Source organism: Phyllobates terribilis, unplaced genomic scaffold, assembly GCF_046119375.1.
Source record: "Phyllobates terribilis strain yellow unplaced genomic scaffold, ASM4611937v1 Scaffold_11__3_contigs__length_659146591, whole genome shotgun sequence".
Taxonomy (NCBI): domain Eukaryota; kingdom Metazoa; phylum Chordata; class Amphibia; order Anura; family Dendrobatidae; genus Phyllobates; species Phyllobates terribilis.
The window spans coordinates 114129945-114152485 of NW_027362771.1; positions in this window are offsets into that span (position 1 = coordinate 114129945).

The following is a 22541-nucleotide window of genomic DNA, read 5'->3' on the forward strand; positions in this document are numbered from 1 at the left end:
CTGAGGTCTAAGGGGTAGCGTTTCTCCTTATGGAGAGTGACACACCAACTCTGGCACATCAAGGTAAGGAGGCTTATTCGCAATGCAATGCTCCTCTGGGAAATTTATTATGCAAATTGCCTCTTCAGAGAAAAAGAGGACTTGTACTCTATAGGGCCACCTATTGGAAGTAGCAATCCTGCAAGTCACAATCAACCCTTTAACGAGTCGTGCAATATGACTTAGGATAAAAGCCAAATCAGAATCTCAATTTGCAGACACGGTGTTTCGGGCGGTTGGCCCTTGTCAGTGCAAAGTATGAGAACTGATTTGGCTAGGTGAGAGGCTCTGGACTGAGGATCTAACTATGAAATTGCACATGTGTTTAGCCACACCCCTAAAGTACAGCACTTTTTTTACTTTTACAGATTTTTTTGGTGAAAAATGTAACAATTGTAGTAAAAATGGTCATCAGAGCTTGGGACCTGACTCATTTGGGGCGTGGAGGGAGGATGTATTAGAGGACCTGTTACCTTACTCTCTTACCTATTCTTTTATTTGGAAGAGAGTAGGGTGCGCCATTGGTCTCCCCCATCTGCCAAGGGCACCAAAATACCTTGCTCTGTTCCTGATCACTATTTTTGCCCATTATATCTTCATCACCATTTAATGATATTAGATATATTTTTTGTCTTTCTTAATAAAACTTTAGCTTGGTAGCTTGGGTAAGGAGTTAAAGAAGCCCGGGGTGCAACAGTGGATCTAGAACCTGAGCACCAAAAGCACAAAAAAACTATCTAAGATTATTCATGCTAGTGTTTATTTTTGCAAACACAACTGATCCTAATTATTTCTATGGGGTAAACTGCTGCCACAGTGAATCAATTTGCTGTAACAAAAGACTTACTGCCAATAAATGCTAGTGTAGACATGCCCTTACTGTCAGAAACAGATTCCCTTCTTTTTAAGCAATAGCAGAAAGTCCCATAAGAAGTACAGAACATGAAAGGAACACTCAGTGTAATATGAAAGAGGCTGATTCAACGTATATCTTTGCAAATGTCCGCGTCTCTCCTACTAATGCCTCACTCTAATTGTACGTGTTCAGTTGGTAATATAAGAATGCTTTTCGTTTAAAGAAGCCTTTAATTTTACTGTGGTTAAAACTAATAGTCCTTTGCTTTCATTCTTCTACTTTTTACCCTTCATTTTCTTTTTGTGCCTGCACCTGTTTGCACCACTTTCACAATCAATTTAAAAATGATGGGTAATCTTCTGGCATTAACCTTGGTGTGTGATAATATGCTGCTTGGTCTGAAGAATAATTACCAAGACCAGATCAACTGAGAGCTGAACATTTCCAATGTGCTTTATGTTCACATTGCACATTTGTCATTGTGTAAAAAGAATTTCGATAAAAATTTAGGCTAAAACAATTGTTGCATGGGTCATTTTTCTGCTTGTGGGATAGATAGATAGATAGATAGATAGATAGATAGATAGATAGTCCAGCTTCACAAATAGACCCAATATACTGCATCTCACATATAGAATCAGTGTTTTGTTTTGACAGAAATAGTAAATCCGTTCTGAATAAAACACATGAATTAAGTCTCAGTGTCCCTGTAGCCTCTGAGCACTCATGAGTGTGGACTGCTGCTGTGTCCTATTTATGTGACAAATGCAAACTATGAGTAATGAGTGTTACGTTATCAATGGGTGGCGACAAAATATATTAACAGAAAGGTAGCTCACGATAAGCTAAAAATATTTTCAATTTTTTGTCAACTGGCTCCAGTATTAAATGATGTAATTTTATGTTGATTCAGCAGAGAACGTAAGAAATGCAATTTGGAGATATAGTGATTGTATTATTAGGATAGGAAATTACAGAAAACATGTCCATCTTTATACTCCTTGAAATAGCTATTTCAGGAGACCCCATAGATTGCTGATGGAGCATTAGAAATGGTAACGAGGTTTCATAAAATTTCAAGCTTTGCATTTCTCTGCCTTTTAAAGGAATTTATAACTGTGTCCTGTTAATTAAATTTCCTAATGAATATAATTATTTTTACAAGAACTACTAGAATATGATGGTTCCCCGTACTATATATCAAATAGCATACAGTAAATGAGAATAAAATAAAGTAAAACAATTTTAGGGCATATTGCTAGGATATGTCATAATATTCTGTTTTATGGGGTTGCTACCCTCTGGGACCCAGGCACATCCAGAAACTGAATGGGAAGGAGGCCTTTCTTTATTTGTGCTACACAGAGGTGCTACCCATCCATTATGACATCACTATTTATAGTGAACTATAACTTAAATTCTTAATGTTGGGTGACCCAATGGAATGATTATGGAATCGGAAGGGATTGTGGTACACTTTTACACTTCCTCTTTCAATTCAGTTTTCAAAATTTGGAACTCAAAAAAATTGCATATTTTTGAGTAAATAAAATAAGTGTGCACAAAAGTATGTGACTTTTTTTTACTAGAAAACTGGTACGTACAGGTTAATAGATTGATTGACATACATGTTCTGTGGATCCAGCATGTGCATGAGCTCTAAAAGAGGCATTAGTCGGGGTATGAAACTTTGAATTACAGCACGAATTTATATGATAGTAACAACTCTGTAACAACTCCTTTAAAGAAGACCTGTCACCTGGTCCAAAGTGGACAGTTTTTGTTGTTATTTTATTCCCTCTGCTCCCCAGTGCTTCAAAATTTTATGTTTTCAATTTGCCACATGGTTCCATAAATAATGGCCTTTTTTTTGGTGTTCTTTTTATGGTCTTTAACAAGTGGGCATGGCTCACATAATAATAATGCAGACCAGCCTAAAGACATGTACCCAGAGAATCCAGTGAAGGCTTGGCCGACAGCTAGGCTAATGTGTATAGGTGCCCCAGACAATTGACTATTGGGGGAGTTAAGGATCCAGCATGTCCGATTTTGTTCTCCCACATATGAACCACCACCAGACATGTCTGGCAGTGACACACTCACAGAGAACACAGGAGCACTCTGCTGAGCGAGCATTCCTGTGTATGGGAGAGCTGCCCTCCAATGATTAGCTATCATTGTTCGACTGACTGCCATCTACTGTATATGGGGGACTATAGAGAGAGACAGCCATAAAACACTGAAGAAACTGTACAGATAGTGTGTCTGAAGAAGAAGATTAGTGTGTTTGGAAAAGAGAATATAGATTTCATTGATAGGGAGAGAAAAAGAAAGGAGAGTCACTTTGTTACTGATAGCCATCCATTTACCCACAGCCATATTTGTTCACTTTGACATTACTAAGACTGTGTTTGAATTAAAGAATTTTAAAGTGATTGGATAGTCAGATCTCAAAGTGCTATACAAATCTTTTCTGGCAATTGGAGGCTTTGGAGTACTTTCAATTTGCAGCGAATTTGATTATCAAAAGATTCACTCATCACTATTAGATACATTAAGCAAAAGGAGTTGGCTCACCATAACTTATCACCTATCCACAGGATAGGAAATAAATTGGTGATCACTGGGGGTCTTATTGCTAAGCCCTCCATCTATACCGAGAATGGAGTTTTGGATCACTTTGCATGCGTACCACTGGTCCATTAATTGCTTATGGGACTAATAGAGTTAAACAACTTCAGCTCTTTGCTTTCTCCGTCAGTCCCACAGACAATGAATGTAAGAATGTTGGGCATGGAGGACACGTTTCCTGATTATCTCCTTTATGAACAACTATAAAGAACAAAAACTAGTGGGAGCAAAACAGAATGCGAACACCAAATTCTATAGAAGTCTATTTCATGTTTTTTTTTTGTATTCTCTTATTACTTAAGCTTCACCCCACAACAGTTCGGTTACCAGAGACCTTCCTAATACTCACACCAGTCAAAAATTAGTAGTTGTAAAAAAGTTATTTCTTGGCTGACATTCTTTTGCTATGGTTGGGCAACTAATTAAGTCTTCGGCTCAAGGAAACGATGATCGATGAGCTGTAATTATTGCAATTCAACATCATAAAAGAAGAAAACAAAGGCTGAAAATTGTAGTACATTGATGTGGTACTGCCAGTTAAATTAAGATCCTTGCACCCCATTGAGTTATGAATGTGTCTATTACAGTCTTATTAAAATGGTAATGACTGTATACAAGTCTTGGACAGCACCTGTCAGCATTAAACTCTTCAAGTTCACTTCCAAGCTTCATAATCTCCTTTTAAGCTGCACAACAGTAATGTTAGTGTAGCACAAACCTCTATAGATACATAACTATCTGAGATGTTGATCATTAGTAATTGTCTGATACACAGGAAGTACTTTCTACACTACAAGATACACATAAGAAAAAAATCATCATGTATTGTAGCTCATTCTAAAGATTCTAAGAATATAAAAATGAAATGCATGCATTATAAAAGTGGCAAACACCAGATTAAAAAAAAAGTGGTGGTATATTAATGGAATTCCTTCTTGTTTGAGTGAAAGTTTATTAAATACAGGTAAAGAATGGATGAAAAAAATAAATATTTAGTCAGTTTCCAGACATATAGATGGAAGACACAGTCATGATAATCTATACACTTTTTGGTATGCTGTATAATCCTTTAGATACATTACATTTTGGGGGAATGATTTTTATACACTGCACATTCACACACTTGATGTAATGCTATATACCATTCATTCAATAGGGGTTTGCTAGTACCCCAAATACTGTAGTAACTCCAGATATACATTTGCAGTGGTGTGAAAAAGTCTCTGCCCCCTTCCTGATTTCTTATTCTTTTGCATGTTTCTCACACTTAAATGTTTCAGATCACAAAACAAATTTAAATATTAGACAAAGATAACACAAGTAAACTCAAAATGCAGTTTTTAAATGAAGGGCTTTATTATTAAGGGGAAAAGAAATCCAAACCTATAGGGCACTATGTAAAAAAGTGATTGCCTCCTAAACATAATGACTGATTGGGCCACCCTTAGCACCAACAACTGCAACCAAGCGATAACTGGCAATCAGTCTTTTACAATGCTCTGGAGGAATTTTGGCCCACTTATCTTTGCAAAATTGTTGCAATTCAACCAGACTGGAGGGTTTCTGATCATGAACCACCTTTTTAAGGTCATGCCACAGCATCACAATCAGATTAAGGTCAGGACTTTGACTAGGCCACTCCAAAGTCTTAATTTTGTTTTTCTTAAGCCATTCAGTGGTGGACTTGCTGGTGTGTTTTGGAACATTGTCCTGCTGCATAACTCAAGTGCACTTCTGCTTGAGGTCACGAATAGATGGCTAGACATTCTTCAGTATTTTTGGTAGACAGCAGAATTCAAAGCAAGTCTTCCAGGTCCTGAGGCAGCAAAACAGCTCAAGACCATCACACTACCACCACCATTTTTTAATGTTGGTATGGTCTTCCTTTTCTGAAAACCTGTGCTGCTTCTATGCCAGAAGTAAGGGGACATACACCTTCCAAAAAATTCAACTTTTGTCTCGTCTGTCCACAGAGTAGTATTCTCCCAAAAGTCTTGGCGATCATCAAGATGTTTTCTGGCAAAACAGAGATGAGCCTTTATGTTCTTTTTGCTCAGCAGTGGTTTTCATCTTGGAACTCTGCCATGCTTGCCAATTTTGCATAGTCTCTTTCTTATGGTGGAGTCTTAAACACTGACCTTAACTGAGGCAAATGAGGCCTGCAGTTTTTTAGATGTTGATATGGGGTCTTTTTTGACCTCTTGGATGATTTGTCACTGCACTCTTGGGGTAATTTTGGTCGGCCTGCCACTCCAGGGAAGGTTCACCACTGTTCACCTTCAGAGACTGGCCACTTCTGAGGTGGTCGCTAACTTTGGCAAGGAGCAGTAAACTATTAATTTCAAATTCCCTATGCTCATGGGAATAGAGAGGATTTTTAATAACTGGTAATAACAGGTACCAATTTAATAAGATAAGACAAACCCTTTAATTATATTTGCTCATGTAGCATTACATCTTCGTCCCAATTAGTTTGGAGTAGTTAACAATAACACCTTTCCTTATAATATTTGAAGGTAAGATCACATTCATATCGATATGATGTATCGATGATACATCATTGGTAAAATGTGTGCATTTAACAACTCTTAGTCACACCCACTTTACTAAACTACTTTTAAAACTATAAAACATATATGATGTAGACCAAATGTTTGCTTTTTTGCTCAAAATTGTGAAAAAAATATTGCACATTGGGGACAGCGTCGCATTGGCCCACTGGAGGACTGGAGAATCCTATGATGGACCATGGCCTCTCCTTCAAGGGTATTCAAAGCCACTGGTCAGGGGAGAACCTGGTGCCGAATGACATTGGGTTCCCCACCTCTGCCGACATCTGGATTTCAGCAGTATCAGCATGCTAATGATGCAGATTCAGTTGAAAACAATGATGAAAGAGAGAGCCAATGGCTCCCTCCTTAGCTATTCAGCCTGTGCGTTTGAGACTTGACACAGCAGGTTCAATGACATCACTATATCGCGTCTTTGGTGCCAAGCCTCAGACCACACGATGCAGAGACTGGAGCAGCGCACTGGGGAAACCCAGCTATGTGAATATTTTTTGTATAATTTTACCAGTCATTACTTGTTGGGGGCCTATACTCTATATAGGGGAGCTGTGGTAGCCACCATACTGTACATAGGGAGCTTTGGGTCCTCATACTGTATATAGGGTAGTTGTGTTGGCAATCATACTGTATATAAGGGCAGTGGGGATGTCATAATGTATATATGGAGCTGTGAGGGCCATGATACTGTACATAGTGAGCTGTGGGGGCCGTCATACTGTATATAGAGAGCTATAAGGCCATCATACTATATATCTGGAGCTGTGGAGGCAATTATAATGTATTATTTGCTGCCTTATACTATATATTTGGAGCTGCGGTGGCATCATACTGTATATAGGGAGCTGTGTGGGCCATCATACTGTACATAGGGTAGTGTTGGACCATCATACGGTATATAGAGAGGTATTGGACCATCATACTGTATATAGGGATGTGTTGGGCCATCCTAATGTATAGCGGGGGCGTTGCAGGCTTCATATTGTGTATAGAGAGCTGTAGGATTATTATACTGTAAGTAAGGGAGCTGTGGAGGCCATTATACTGTGTATCTGGAGCAATTAGGGCCATTATACTGTGTAAGTAGACAAGTAAGCGTGTGGCCTTATAATATATATATACAGTTAGGTCCATATATATTTGGACAGAGACAACATTTTTCTAATTTTGGTTCTAGACATTACCACAATGAATTTTAAATAAAACAATTCCGATGCAGTTGAAGTTCAAACGTTCAGCTTTCATTTGAGGGTATCCACATTAAAATTAGATGAAGGGTTTAGGAGTTTCAGCTCCTTAACATGTGCCACCCTGTTTTTAAAGGGACCAAAAGTAATTGGACAGATTAAATAATTGTAAATAAAATATTCATTTCTAGTACTTGGTTGAAAACCCTTTGTTGGCAATAACTGCCTGAAGTCTTGAACTCATGGACATCACCAGACGCTGTGTTTCCTCCTTTTTGATGCTCTGCCAGGCCTTCACTGCGGTGGTTTTCAGTTGCTGTTTGTTTGTGGGCCTTTCTGTCTGAAGTTTAGTCTTTAACAAGTGAAATGCATGCTCAATTGGGTTGAGATCAGGTGACTGACTTGACCATTCAAGAATATTCCACTTCTTTGCTTTAATAAACTCCTGGGTTGCTTTGGCTTTATGTTTTGGGTCATTGTTCATCTGTAGTATGAAACGACAACCAATCAGTTTGGCTACATTTGGCTGGATCTGAGCACACAGTATGGCTCTGAATACATCAGAATTCATTCGGCTGCTTCTGTCCTGTGTCACATCATCAATAAACACTAGTGACCCAGTGCCACTGGCAGCCATGCATGCCCAAGCCATCACACTGCCTCCGCCGTGTTTTACAGATGATGTGGTATGCTTTGGATCATGAGCTGTACCACGCCTTCGCCATACTTTTCTCTTTCCATCATTCTGGTAGAGGTTGATCTTGGTTTCATCTGTCCAAAGAATGTTCTTCCAGAACTGTGCTGGCTTTTTTAGATGTTTTTTAGCAAAGTCCAGTCTAGCCTTTCTATTCTTGATGCTTATGAGTGGCTTGCACAGTGCAGTGAACCCTCTGTATTTACTTTCATGCCGTCTTCTCTTTATGGTAGATTTGGACATTGATACGCCTACCTCCTGGAGAGTGTTGTTCACTTGGTTGGCTGTTGTGAAGGGGTTTCTCTTCACCATGGAGATTATTTTGTGATCATCCGCCACTGTTGTCTTCCGTGGGCCCAGGTCTTTTTGCATTGATGAGTTCACCAGTGCTTTCTTTCTTTCTCAGGATGTACCAAACTGTAGATTTTGCCACTCCTAATATTGTAGCAATTTCTCGGATGGGTTTTTTCTGTTTTTGCAGCTTAAGGATGGCTTGTTTCACCTGCATGGAGAGCTCCTTTGACCGCATGTTTACTTCACAGCAAAACCTTCCAAATGCAAGCACCACATCTCAAATCAACTCCAGGCCTTTTATCTGCTTAATTGAGAATGACATAACGAAGGGATTGCCCACACCTGTCCATGAAATAGCCTTGAAGTCAATTGTCCAATTACTTTTGGTCCCTTTAAAAACAGGGTGGCACATGTTAAGGAGCTGAAACTCCTAAACCCTTCATCCAATTTTAATGTGGATACCCTCAAATGAAAGCTAAAAGTCTGAACTTCAACTGCATCTGAATTCTTTTGTTTAAAATTCATTGTGGTAATGTCTAGAACCAAAATTAGAAAAATGTTGTCTCTGTCCAAATATATATGGACCTAACTGTATATATATGTGTATAAATATATATCTATACACATATATATTTATATACAAAACTGTGGGGGACATCATATTGTATAAAAGGAGCTATGGGGACATCATACTGTATATAGGCAACTGTGGGTGTATTATACTGCGTATAGGAAAATGTGGGGACATCATAGTGTTTAGTTGGGGCATCAGACTTTTGCTTGGGTCACACTGGGGTCAGCATACTTTACTTATATGGGGGAATTCATTATGGAGTTATCATTCTGTATGTGAGAGCTTGGGCATTTTGTGGGACATCATACTGAAATGGAGCCATGAAAGAGTTATCATAGTAGGTGAAAATTTAAAGGGGCTTCTATGAGCAAATTACATTGATGACTAATCCATCGAATACATTATCAATATTGGATCATTGGGGGTCCAATAACCAGCACCCCCACCAATCAATTTTAATAGCTTCTGGGTACTGTCTATAGTAAAATCGATGGCACTACACTGCACAGGTCTCTCCAATTTGTCATGCTGCATTATCATTACAGGAGTTGTGCAAGTTTCGCATGATAGTCTGCAGTTACTCTCTGTGACTGCAGACTTGTGAATTCACACATGTCAGCATTCTCTGGTGTTAGCATTGAAACTGGGCATCATGTATGTGATATGCATACTTCTGGCTACATTCTAACTAGACATGAGCAGCCTCGATCAGTTCAATAGCATTGAGCAAGACCATACACGTTTAGTCAGAATGTGTCTGGGAGTATGCATATCGTATATTTGTAAACTTGTGGTCATATGCTGACTAACTTCTCTCCCTGCTTCTCTAAATGCTCGTCAGCATGTGACCACAGGTATGCAAATTGCATATGAGCGATTCTAACAATATTGTAAATACAAATGTGACACCCCAGGGGTCTGGTTGCCACAGTAATAGAGATATTATGTCTGAGAGCAAGTGGGAGGTTTCTCTGGTCAGGAAGCCCTAAGCATGCAACACGGCCCACCCAGACCTGGGAGGGGAGGAATCTGCCCTTATAAACTGGGTCTGGGGCGGGATTAGTGAGTGAAGCTGCAGACAGAGACAGAGCCTGCAGAACAAGCAGAGCAGTCAGAGCCTGGAGAGGGAAAGTGAGAACAGGAGTTCTGTAGGAGCAGCAGCTGAAGGCCAGGGGCTGTGAGCAGAGATATAGCTCGTCCTGGCTGAAGTTACTAAAACCGGACACAGGAGTCCGAGGCTGTGGGGACTGATATATACCCAGCAGCAGAAACCAGCTGGCAGGGGATTCCAGGTCCTCTGGCCATAGAAGCCCGGAGGCTCAGTCACAAAGAAGGGACCAGCGCCGCCATCCAGGAGCGGAGGCTAACAGAAGGCCTCAAGTCACCAGCCATACGGGTGAGCACCACACGGTATACTCAGGGACGTGGGCTACTTGTAACCGCTGACAGCAAGGTAGCCAGGAAGAGTGCAGATAAACGAGGAGGCCTACAACTCCACCTGGCCAGGGGAACTCCTGCTTGCTCGCAGACTGACCAGGCCCCTTATACTAGCCAGTACTCCCGGGAGGGTCTGCCTTGTACCATCAGTAAAGACCCTGAACTGCACCTCACGTCTCTGTGATTCCTTGCCGCACCAGCACCATAAGCACTGGGACCCTCACACCATCACTCCCATCATCTCTCACATTAGCTGCCCTGAGGCAATACTTCTCCCGTGGGGAGTTATCCCATACTCGGCTGCACAAACAACATCAGCCTTAGCGGTCGGCAGCGCAGCAGAGGTCCCCACTGACCGCAATCCACGGGTGGCGTAGTCGGACATTTGCTATACATTAAGACTGCCACTGGTTTGACCACCCTGGGCACGGACCGGGTCACCGCCACACGGAAACTACAACCCCCAGCATTCTACAACAGGCCCGGTTCCGGGTTCCCGTGCACAACACAGGACCAGGGGGCGCGTCACAAATGTAAATACAAATCAGTACAGTATACTCACAAATAAGTAGTTACCCATCAGAGAATAAAGATTTCTGTACATAACGCCTTGTGATGACAGCACCTGCAGAACTACAGGGGGGTTCTCAATTCCCTGGAGGTTTATTATCAGCTCTCTCCCACATGTAAAGCCAGAGGTTGACTTTACACTTGCTGTACATGATAGTATGTATATATATATATTTACGTTTACTGCTGTATTTAATATATGTTGATAGATATTTTACAGTGTTGTATTTGATTATTAACTCCACTTTCAATTGAGATTCCTGCCACAGTAAACTAAAAGTGATCAATAAACCCCAGAGTTCACACAACAATAAAATAGCAAAAATAAAGTAAAACGAATCTACAAACTAATATACTTGAAGAATCAAACAAGGTAAAGATGTTAGGCAGGGCCTCAAATTTAATTTAAACAATCAAATTTGCCTTTCAAAAACTCCCCAAGGAAATCAGTTTAAATGCTGTCTTTGTCTGTTCTCCCCATCCCGAACCCTTCCCCCAACAAAGTACACATACGCACACAAAAAAAAGCTGTTTAAAGGCTGCCAAGCATCCTTCTCTTTGTGACATGCAGCATGGATCCAGGACAAAAAACATATGCTACTGAACAGCATGCATAATATTACACAGCATTGCTTGTTGCCCTCATCAGCTTCATTCCATGCTCTTACAATCGCTACAGATTCAGAACATCGGCTACAGTTGTAACCATTGCTTTCTTCAATCATTGTACATCAGTTAGGCTGAGAGGTTCTTATCAATCACACATGCTCTTAAAAATGGACGAGATATATTATTCCAAAGCGTTCAGATGCTTTACACAATGCAAAGGAAATATATATTTTACTCATATATTATAAAATTAAACATATTAATCAGTTTATGTAAATTGTATCTACATCATATTGTTAGTGAAAGTTATGTAAAGCTAAACATCCTGTTATATTTTCTTCATTTTTTGTATCTATTCTTGTAATGTTTAAAGGACAAATAGTGCTTTTTTGTTGTTCCATACTGGAGCTGATTGTTTAGGTCAAATATAAAACTTTATTATTATTATTTCTGAGTGGTATTTCTCGACCTTCCACATCTTACAAAATGATCACCAAGAAATCTAAAGCAGTCAGTGGTGTAAGTGTATTGCACATCGCAACTCAATGGTGCTGGGATCCGCAGAACAATTGTGGTAGTGGTCTCTTACCTTAGCCTTATACATTTTTAGCTCCAATGCCTTGAAGTCCATATGGTCAATTAACGATCTCATGAAAGAACTAAAATAGATTAAACAAAAACATACTCTTAATATACCATAAATAGTTAAAGTGTCAACTCAGCTGATCACTTATGTGTTAGAGATGACTATCCCACAAGACTTCCAGGGTAGACAATCTGTGGTCTAGGTGAGGTGCACTGAGTATGCATTGGTCTGACTCCCAGGTCCAATGGCTTTCAATGGTCCAAAGGGGGGTGTTCTCCAGCACAAAAGGAAAGTAGTTAAAACTTAGCCTTTAAAGAGGTTGTCCACTACATTTTCATTGATGACCTATCCTTAAGATAGGTCATCAATGTCTGATCGTCTGGGTTCCGCCACCCACCACCCGCACCAATCAGCTGTTATCGGTGTCGGTGGCTGCCGGCCGGAAGTACTCACTTGCAAAGCTCTTCTGGTAGTGGCTGGCGCAGGGCACTACACATCCGCCTCCTATTGATTTGAATAGGAGGTGGATGGGTAGTACCCTGCGCCAGCCACTACCAGAAGACAGAGCAGCTGCGCTAGTTAGTACTTCTGGCCGCTGATACCCATAACAGCTGATCAGCAGGGGTGCCGGGTGTCGGACCTCAGACAATCAGACATTGATGACCTATCCTAAGTATAGGTCATCAATGAAAAAGTAGTGGACAACCTATTTAATCATAGAGGATAAAAAAATTGGGAAAATGGGAACATGTTAAAAAACATAACTTATAATGATTATGCGTTTCGAGTAGGAAAACCCTAAATCATAGGTTTTTTATCCTATATGATTAAAGTTTTAACTACTTCCCTTTGGTGCTGGAGAACATCCCCTCTTGGACCGTATTCTTAACCATTTCACGACATTGCGATTTTCCGTTTTTTCCTTTCCTCCCCTTCTTCCAAGAGCCATGACTTTTTTATTTTTCCACCCACATAGCCGTATGTTTTTTGCGGGACAAGTTGTACCTTTGAATGACACCATTAATTTTATCATGTAATGCACTGGAAAGTAAGAAAAAAATTCCAAGTGCATTGAAATTGCAAAAAAGTGCTATTTCACAATAGTTTTTTTTCTATTATTTACCATGTTCACAATGTGGTAAAACTGACCTGGCAATATGATTCTCCAGGTCACTATGAATATGCTGATACCAAACGTATAATTTTTTTTATTCAAATGGTGAAAAAAAAATTGGAAATTTGTAACAAAAACATTTTTTGCACGTGTTTCCATTTTCCAAGACCTGTAATGTTTTCATTTTTCGTGATATTGGGCCGTGTGAGGGATTATTTTTTAAACCCTGAGCAGATATTTTTACTGATACTATTTTAGGGTAGACACAATGTTTTGATCACCTCTTATTGCATTTTATTGCAATGTTGTGGTGTCCAAAAAAACGTAATTCTGACGTTTTCATTTTTTTCTTATTATACCATTCACCGATTGGATTATTAATTTTATATTTTGACAGACCAGACTTTTACAAATGCAGCAATACCAAACATGTGTATTTTTTTTTTTTTCAATTGTTTTATTTTTAATTGGGCAATAGGGGGGTGATTTGAACTTGTTTTTGTTTATTTTTTTCCAATTTTTAAACTTTTTTTCTCACATTTTACTGTATTCGTTAGTCCTTTTAGGGGACTTTAAGCTGGGGTCATCTGATTGTTTGTGCTATGTATAGCTAAAATTACAATCTCCTATGAACACCAGTCGCAGGCTGGCTTTCAAAGGGAGATTATAATGACAGGCATGAGGGTCTTCAGCAGACCACCGGCTGTCATGGTGGCACGCAATCACCTCATGAGCACACCGATGGGAGCGTGGAAAGATGCTCTACCCTGTCGGCAGGTGTTAAATGCCGGATTTGAGTGGGATTTAACAGGTTATAGGCACTTGATGGCTGATTAAATCAGCCGTCATGTGCAGGTGAAATATTTATTTATTTATTTATTTCAGTGTGCAGGCCCAAATCAAAGACAGGGACACAACTTTTGACGTACAAGTATGACAAAGTTTGTGAAAGGGTTAATATACCAACTGTACCATGACCCTCAAAGAAACAATGTGACATAAGTATCCCGACACCCAAAGAGGGAAGAGGTAGAGAGGTGTAACCAGTTCACCCAAGAAGAGGAAACCTGAGCCTAGCTGCTCCTGACGAAGCCACGCAGGTGAAACGCGCGTCGAGGCATGCTCTCATTGCCCCTGCTGCAGATTTTCCTTATTCTGTGACCATAATGTCTCAAGGCAATACTGGACATTCTTATATTCTTGTATACTGCAGTTACTTATGTATGCTCTGAATACCATGCCTATCTCTTGGCAGCATTATTTATAAAGACTGGCATATCCATTACACATGTATTTTATAATGAATTCAATGGATATTCTATGGCATGATCATATATATATATGGTAGCACATCTCAGTTAGGACACTTCTGCAGCTAGGCTCCGGTTTCCTCTTCTTTTCTTTTTGGGTATTTTGTTATCTTACCCCCCCATCCCTCCTCTCACTTTTAGCCATTTACGTATTGTCCTGTATAACTGCATATTATATTATGTACAATAAAATTTGATTGATTTTTGCATTAATAGCTGTTATCTTGGCTGTTTTCTGGTGGAGAGCGGTGCCCTCCACACATACTCGGGTGAACTGGTTACACCTCTCTACCTCTTCCCTCTTTGGGTGTCGGGATATTTATTAGGAGCTTTTTTGTAGGTTTTAATGTGACATAAGTAGTTCACATAATGGACTGCGATTACTTAGACTAGAAACAAAGTCAAAGTGGAGAAAGTAGTTTCCATTATTTATGCCAACAGGCACATGACTATCCTAAAAGGAAGATCAGAAATTACAGATCAGTTTTATTTCAGACTGGTATTATTAGGAGAGTATTCTAGGTATTGAGCTTTGTACACATGGCTTTGAGTTTGAAAAGATCTTTGGCTTTTAAGTTTGAAAGGATCTTCTTAATAATGTGTCCTGGCCAAAAAGTTGAGAATACATGATTTATTATAATATCTTATTAGTGTAAAAAAATATATACATCACTATTACTTATCTGTGATTCTAAATGGGTTAGCCTCTCTTTATTTTAACAAATGTGTTGAGGGAGAAGATTTTGTGGCACTTACTAATCTATACTGAATGTTTTAATAGTTCTCCTCCTATACCTGTTATTGCATCTTTCCTCACAGACTGTACAGCTACTGTATTAAGTCCATAAAGGGGACAGGTCTGGTCACATGCTCCTCCATCAGCAACCATCAGCCTCCTCCAATTGTAAAAGACCTCACATTGAAAAGCTGCATTTCCATTGGAGGAGGCTGATGGACAGGTCTGGTCACATGTTCCTCCACCAGCAGCCATTTTATGGACAAGAGAGCTGTGCAGTCTGTGATGAAGGCTGTTCTAACAAGAGCAGGAGGAGAACCTGTAACACTTAAATATTAGCAAGTGTCACAAAATCATGTCCACAACACATTGGTTACATTAAATATTCCACGGTTAACCCCTTTAAATTGTAATTATTAAAACAGAAAATACCATTCACTGAGATGAGACTGACCAGACACATAACAGTGAAAGAAACAAATATGACTCTGACTGCCTGTGCCATCAGTGACAGATGATGATTAACTGTTTTCTAAATTTGAGGGCAACTTTGATCTTCACGCATGTCTGTTGCTGTCTGGTTCTGTACAATAAGAAGATTAATTATTCTAACTGTAAGGAACATTCTTGTTATGCAGATAAAATTAGAAGAAGAAGGGCCTGGGTTGAATGTCTGGTCTCTTTTTACTATTGCAAGATCAGCATATGACATTGATTGGAAACTCTCTTTTTACCTTCACTACACAATGTACTGTACATTGTAAAATTTAGGTTTGGAGAGTGAATTAAGGAATTATTTCCAAAACATTAAGTTATGCTCTATCCATAGAATAGGAGTTATATTACTCATCAATGGATGGGTGACCCCTGAAACCTCCCTTGATATTGAGATTGGGGCTCAGAAACCCGTTTTGAATGAAGCACATGTGCTCCATCAATTGTCTATGGGATTGCAAGAAATGGAAGACAAATAAATGAAGCAAAGTTCGAGTATGCACACCTTAGTTCCATTGAAAATGGGGTGTTTTTGTGGACCACGGTTCCCAGAGCCCCATGTGGACCACCAAAGATCAGTAACCTATTTTTGGAATAATCTTTAAAGAGGTGTGCTCTCCTTTCACAAATCTTGGCATTTTTTGCACAACACTTAGCTGGCAAAAACTTTTTCCTTTTGTGGTTTTACATTAGCCACAATTCTTTTCCCTAAAGGACTGAGCATAGCAGAAGAGGCAGGGCCAATTACAAGCCAACAATTTCACCAGCAGAAATATACCCTGATCCACGATGCGTGCCTTTTAATAAACTTGACACATCATTCTCAAGCAGGTTTTTCTTCAATATTGATGTAGGAAACACCACTCTTGATGAATCAGCCCCAAAGTCTTATAACTGCCAATACTTAGTTGTCTAACTGGAAGAGCTGGAAGATGCCAATGAAAAAACTGAAGCATGTTAAACTTGCCAAATCCAAACATTTTATCTAAACACTTTTGAAAAATGTCTAGTTAGATGCACAAGACCGAGTTTAAGGACACATAGTGTTCGAAACATGTTTGGTTTCTACATTCTATGGCTTTCCTTCTATCCAACAATTTATATCAAGATGTATCTTCACGTTTGACATATTTTAAAATGACGAAATAAAGACTTTATTCTATATTTGAAACTGGAGCTGGATCCACTTCTTCCTTGTGCTCGTTAGATGCACACATCTTTTATTTTTACATAATCAATATTGAACCACTTTTAACCAAATTGATTTCACTAAAATAAAGGTGCAGTTCCTCCCAGTATATAGTGCTTAGCATAAGTACACCTTATAAAATTTGTCAGAAAACCTTTAGATTCCTTTCGAAATCAAAATATTCTGTGGGATACCATACTACAAAATACTCCCACAATTGTGGGCCATTGATTGGTAACAAGATTTATTATTTTGCACATCCACATTTTTGCATCAACTGAAGATTTTGTAGTGAACCTTATATTAACTTTACTTTCATGTTATGAGTTTAGAAAAGTTCTAAGAAACTCAGTCTTGTCAAAATTTTGGAAATTGTACAGTGTGATATTGATTAAAATCTTGCTTTTCAAAGGGGGTGTACTCATTTATGCTGAGCACTATATACTTAACAGGATTAAAGAGAAGAGAAAAGATGGGAATTGAATTGAGCAACTGAAAAATGAGTGGTGAGTCTATTCAATTGAGAAGGAAAAATGAATACATTTTCAGCTTATCTCTAGAGAGCAGAGAGGTTGGTCTTCTTTTGTCATTAATGAATGTTATGTATCCAGATCCTGGATGTTAAACTTTAGTATGGCAATCAGGCAATGCTACCACCACTGCAGCATCTACTGCTATCAGTATCACTTGGCATGCTTCATAAGTTGAGCTAAATTTTATACTGTTTTCATGGTGCAGCTTTAGTATAATTGCAATATATATCATAATTTATATGGTTATTTTATGGGCCAGCAGTATAATTTTATATGTTGAAAAGAGTATATCTTAAAGACAACAAAAAAGCAACAACAAATGGCTATCCCCTAATGCAGAATGTACATTAGATTTTGGAATCTTAGAGAATAGCGCCTATATCTAACAGCGGAAGATGCCATTCATGAGGAAATACTGTCCAGGCTAGATTTAGTTACAAAAGACAAGATTAAAAGGGAAATATGATCACTGTGCAAAATTATGTTAATAGCCTATTTACAAAATTCTGTGGTGACTTGTTCAATTCAAAGTTCTAAGTGTGAACACGTGGACACCTTTTATGATGGAAGAAGAGCTTTAATCTCAGTTACTATTCTAGCCATGAAATTACAGCTATTGGCAGACAGTGACTGATCAGTTCAGTGTAAAAGAAAAATGCTTTGTACAAATAGTAAAAGAATAAACAATACAAATTCATGGATTTACCTGTTTGGAAAATTGCAAAGAAATCTCCTTAAGTGCGCATGACGTCTTATAGACACCTGTTAACCCGCAGTAGATACTTCAGGAAAACTCCAGCAATGTTTTTCCTAGAGCATATTCTACGTCATCTTCTGGCCATTTTCTTTATATTGTACATTTAAACTACTGAGCAGCTTCTAAACAGAGGCTGCTTTCAGAGCCAGTGTTAGGTCCAACTTATGAAGTGGACCTTCTAAGCCCCGGGTCCGGGTAGGTAAACGCACTCCGGTCGTTGGTGCAGCTAACAGGATAGCACGTGGGGATTGAGGACATGGAGCACCAAAGAGATTTGGGAGCAGCAGGACAGATGAAGGGATGTCAGTAGGAATGGAAGCAGGTTAAGCACGCTGTGCACAGGAGGTGGACTTCACAACACTAGAGTCTTAACTCACAATCCGTAAACACTGGTGTGCGTCTTAATGGGCCATAAATAGGATTAGGGAGACAACGTCACTGAGACATGCAAAACCTGCAAAACCCAATGTGGAGCACAACAGAGGGCAGTGGACCGAGGTAAAGGAAGCCGAGCCGAGATACCCGGGACAAGTGTGCAACAGCCAGAAGCGATTACAAAAAAGCTACAAAAAAAGCTAAAAAATAAGGAGCATATGCACAGAAAGTTGTTTTCACATTGTAGTGCATACGTTCACTCTTTTTACCATTTTTATGCACTTTTTCAGGCAGGTTCCTGCGTGATAAAGATGTTCTGTGCATATTAGTATTATTTATTATTATAGCGCCATTTATTCCCTTTACATGTGAAAAGGATATACATTGCACAAACAATTACAATAAATGTTGAACAATACCAGTCGGCGACTGGTACAGGAGGAGTGAGGACCCTGCCCGCGAGGGCTCACAATCTACAGGGGATGGGTGAGGATACAGTAGGTGAGGGTAGAGCTGGTCATGCAGCTTTATGGTGGAGCGATGGTTACTGCAGGGTGTAGGCTTGTCGGAAGAGATGGGTCTTCAGGTTCCTTTTGAAGGTTTCCACGGTAGGCTAGAGTCTGATGAGTTGGGGTAGAGAGTTCCAGAGTAGGGGGGATACACGGGAGAAAGCTTCTATGCGATTGTGGGAAGAGGAGATAAGAGGGGAGTAGAGAAGGAGATCTTGTGAGGATCGGAGGTTGTGTGTAGGTAAATATTGGGACTAGGGACTAGGTCACAGATATATGGAGGAGGCAGGTTGTGCATAGCTTTGTATGCCATGGTTAGGGTTTTGAACTGGAGTCTCTGTGCAATGGGGAGCCAGTGAATGGATTGACAGAGAGGAGAGGCTGGGGAATTGGGGGAGGACAGGTGAATTAGTTGGGCAGCAGAGTTTAGGATAGATTGGAGGGGTGCTAGAGTGGTAGAAGGGAGGCCACAGAGCAGGAGGTTGCAGTAGTAGAGGCAGGAGATGATGAGGGCGTGCACTAGTGTTTTTGCAGATTCGTGGTTGAGGAATGTGCGGATCTGGGAGATATTTTTGAGTTGGAGTTGGCAGGAAGCGGAAAGGGCTTGGATATGTGGTTTGAAGGAGAGATTAGAGTCCAGGGTTACTCCGAGGCAGCGAGGTTGCAGGACTGGGGAGAGTGGGCAGCCATTGACTTTGATGGATAGGTCAGTTGGGGGGTTGAGTGAGACAGTGGAAAGATGATGAATTCAGTTTTATCCATGTTAAGTTTTAGAAATCTGTCAGAGAAGAAGGATGAAATAACAGACAGACATTGTGAGATTCTGGTTAGTAGGGAGGAGATGTCGGGTCCAGAGAGGTAGATCTGTGTGTCATCAGCATAGAGGTGATACTGAAAGCCGTGAGACTCTATCAGGTTTCCCAAGCCAAAGGAGTGGTTGGAGAAGAGCAGGTGTCCTAGGACTGAACTTGGGGAACACCGACAGATAGAGGACGAGATGAGGAGGGGGGTGTGAGTGGGAGACACGGAATGTCCTGTCTGTTAAATAGGAGGAGATCCGAGATAGGGCCAAGTCTTTGATGCCAAGAGATTCCCTTTAATGCTATTTGGAATATAATTACTGTTGTCCTTTACTCTGGATTAGCTGTATTTTTGGGAAGAAGTTTTAAGATGTACTCTATTTTATTTTTTGAAGGGTCATAAAGGATCAAGAACCTAGTTTGATTCGCAGAATGCACAGGCCATAACACTAGGTAAATTATTTGGACTTGAACAGAATTTCTTAAAGGGGTTGTGCACAACATTTTAATAAGGTATGACACAGCAGTGGCGCCTGTATGGTAAGTTTCTGCTTTTTTCCTATTTTTATTTTATCATCACCATGTGCCCATTTGTACAATAATACATTGTAGAGGCCAACTAATCTTAAAGGAGTAAAACGTCTATAGGAACATATTTCATGTTCAATAATGACATATTCAAGTTATCCAAAAACATAAATTTCTTTTAATTAAGTTGTGAATAAGGCTCAACTAACACTGTGTTTGTGGAGCAAATCTATAATATAACAGGGGATGCGTCCCTCTGTCTGAAGCGCAGTCTGGCTCCAGACAGAAGCAGGCATCCAGCCGTTACAGGTAAGAGGAGTGTATGGCGCCGGAGATCGCGGTATGCGTAGACACTGAACAAATACCGCGATCTCCGGCGCCATACTTACCTGACCGGGAGGAGCGTTGCCACGGCGCCTCTCTTCGTCGGAGACTGGGGCAGGAGTGAGGTGTCGGATCGGCGCAAGCGCATAGCGCTATCCGGCGCCATCTTACTGAAGACACATTTACAGTGTGTCTTCAGCAAAATGGCGCCGGACAGCGCGGTGCTCCGGCGCCGCACTCCTCCTCCCACCTCCGGCAGAACAGGACGCAGCAGCGCTGGAGTACAGAGAAGAAAGGTGAGTATAACTGTTTATTTTTTTTTGTATGTGTGTACAGTGTGAAAGTGATGAGGGGGCCACACATACCAGGATTGTGGGGTGAGGGGACCATGTATATACCAGGATTGTTAGGTGAGTGGGCCATGCATATACCAGGATTGGGGGGTGAGGGGTTCCACACATACCAGGATTGGGGGTTGAGGGGTACCACACATACCAGGATTGGGGGGATGAGGGGTACCACACATACCAGGATTGGGGGGATGAGGGGTACCACACATACCAGGATTGGGGGGGATGAGGGGTACCACAAATACCAGGATTGGGGGTTGAGGGGTACCACACATACCAGGATTGGGGGGATGAGGGGTACCACACATACCAGGATTGGGGGGATGAGGGGTACCACACATACCAGGATTGGGGGGGATGAGGGGTACCACAAATACCAGGATTGGGGGTTGAGGGGTACCACACATACCAGGATTGGGGGGATGAGGGGTACCACACATACCAGGATTGGGGGGATGAGGGGTACCACACATACCAGGATTGGGGGGGATGAGGGGTACCACAAATACCAGGATTGGGGGGATGAGGGGTACCACACATACCAGGATTGGGGGGATGAGGGGTACCACACATACCAGGATTGGGGGGGGTGAGGGGTACCACACATACCAGGATTGGGGGGATGAGGGGTACCACACATACCAGGATTGGGGGGATGAGGGGTACCACACATACCAGGATTGGGGGGATGAGGGGTACCATACATACCAGGATTGGGGGGATGAGGGGTACCACACATACCAGGATTGGGGGGATGAGGGGTACCACACATACCAGGATTGGGGGGATGAGGGGTACCACACATACCAGGATTGGGGGGATGAGGGGTACCACACAAACCAGGATTGGGGGGATGAGGGGTACCACACATACCGGGATTGGGGGGATGAGGGGTACCACACATACCGGGATTGGGGGGTGAGGGGTACCAGACATACCGGGATTGGGGGGTTAGGGATTCCACGCATACCGGGATTGGGGGGTTAGGGGTGCCACGCATACCGGGATTGGGGATGAGGGGTGCCACGCATACCAATATTGGGGATGCCACGCATACCGGGATTGGGGATGAGGGGTGCCACGCATACCGGGATTGGGGATGAAGGGTGTCATGCATACTGGGATTGGGGATGAGGGGTGCCACGCATACCGAGATTGGGCATGAGGAGTGCCACACATATTGAGATTGGGGTTGAGGGGTGCCACGCATACCGGGATTGGGGATGAGGGGTGCCACGCATACCGGGATTGGGGATGAGGGGTGCCACGCATACCGGGATTGGGGATGAGGGGTGCCACGCATAGCGGGATTGGGGATGAGGGGTGCCACGCATACCGGGATTGGGGATGAGGGGTGCCACGCATACCAGGATTGGGGATGAGGGGTGCCACACATACCGGGATTGGGGATGAGGGGTGCCACACATACCGGGATTGGGGATGAGGGGTGCCACGCATACTGGGATTGGGGATGAGG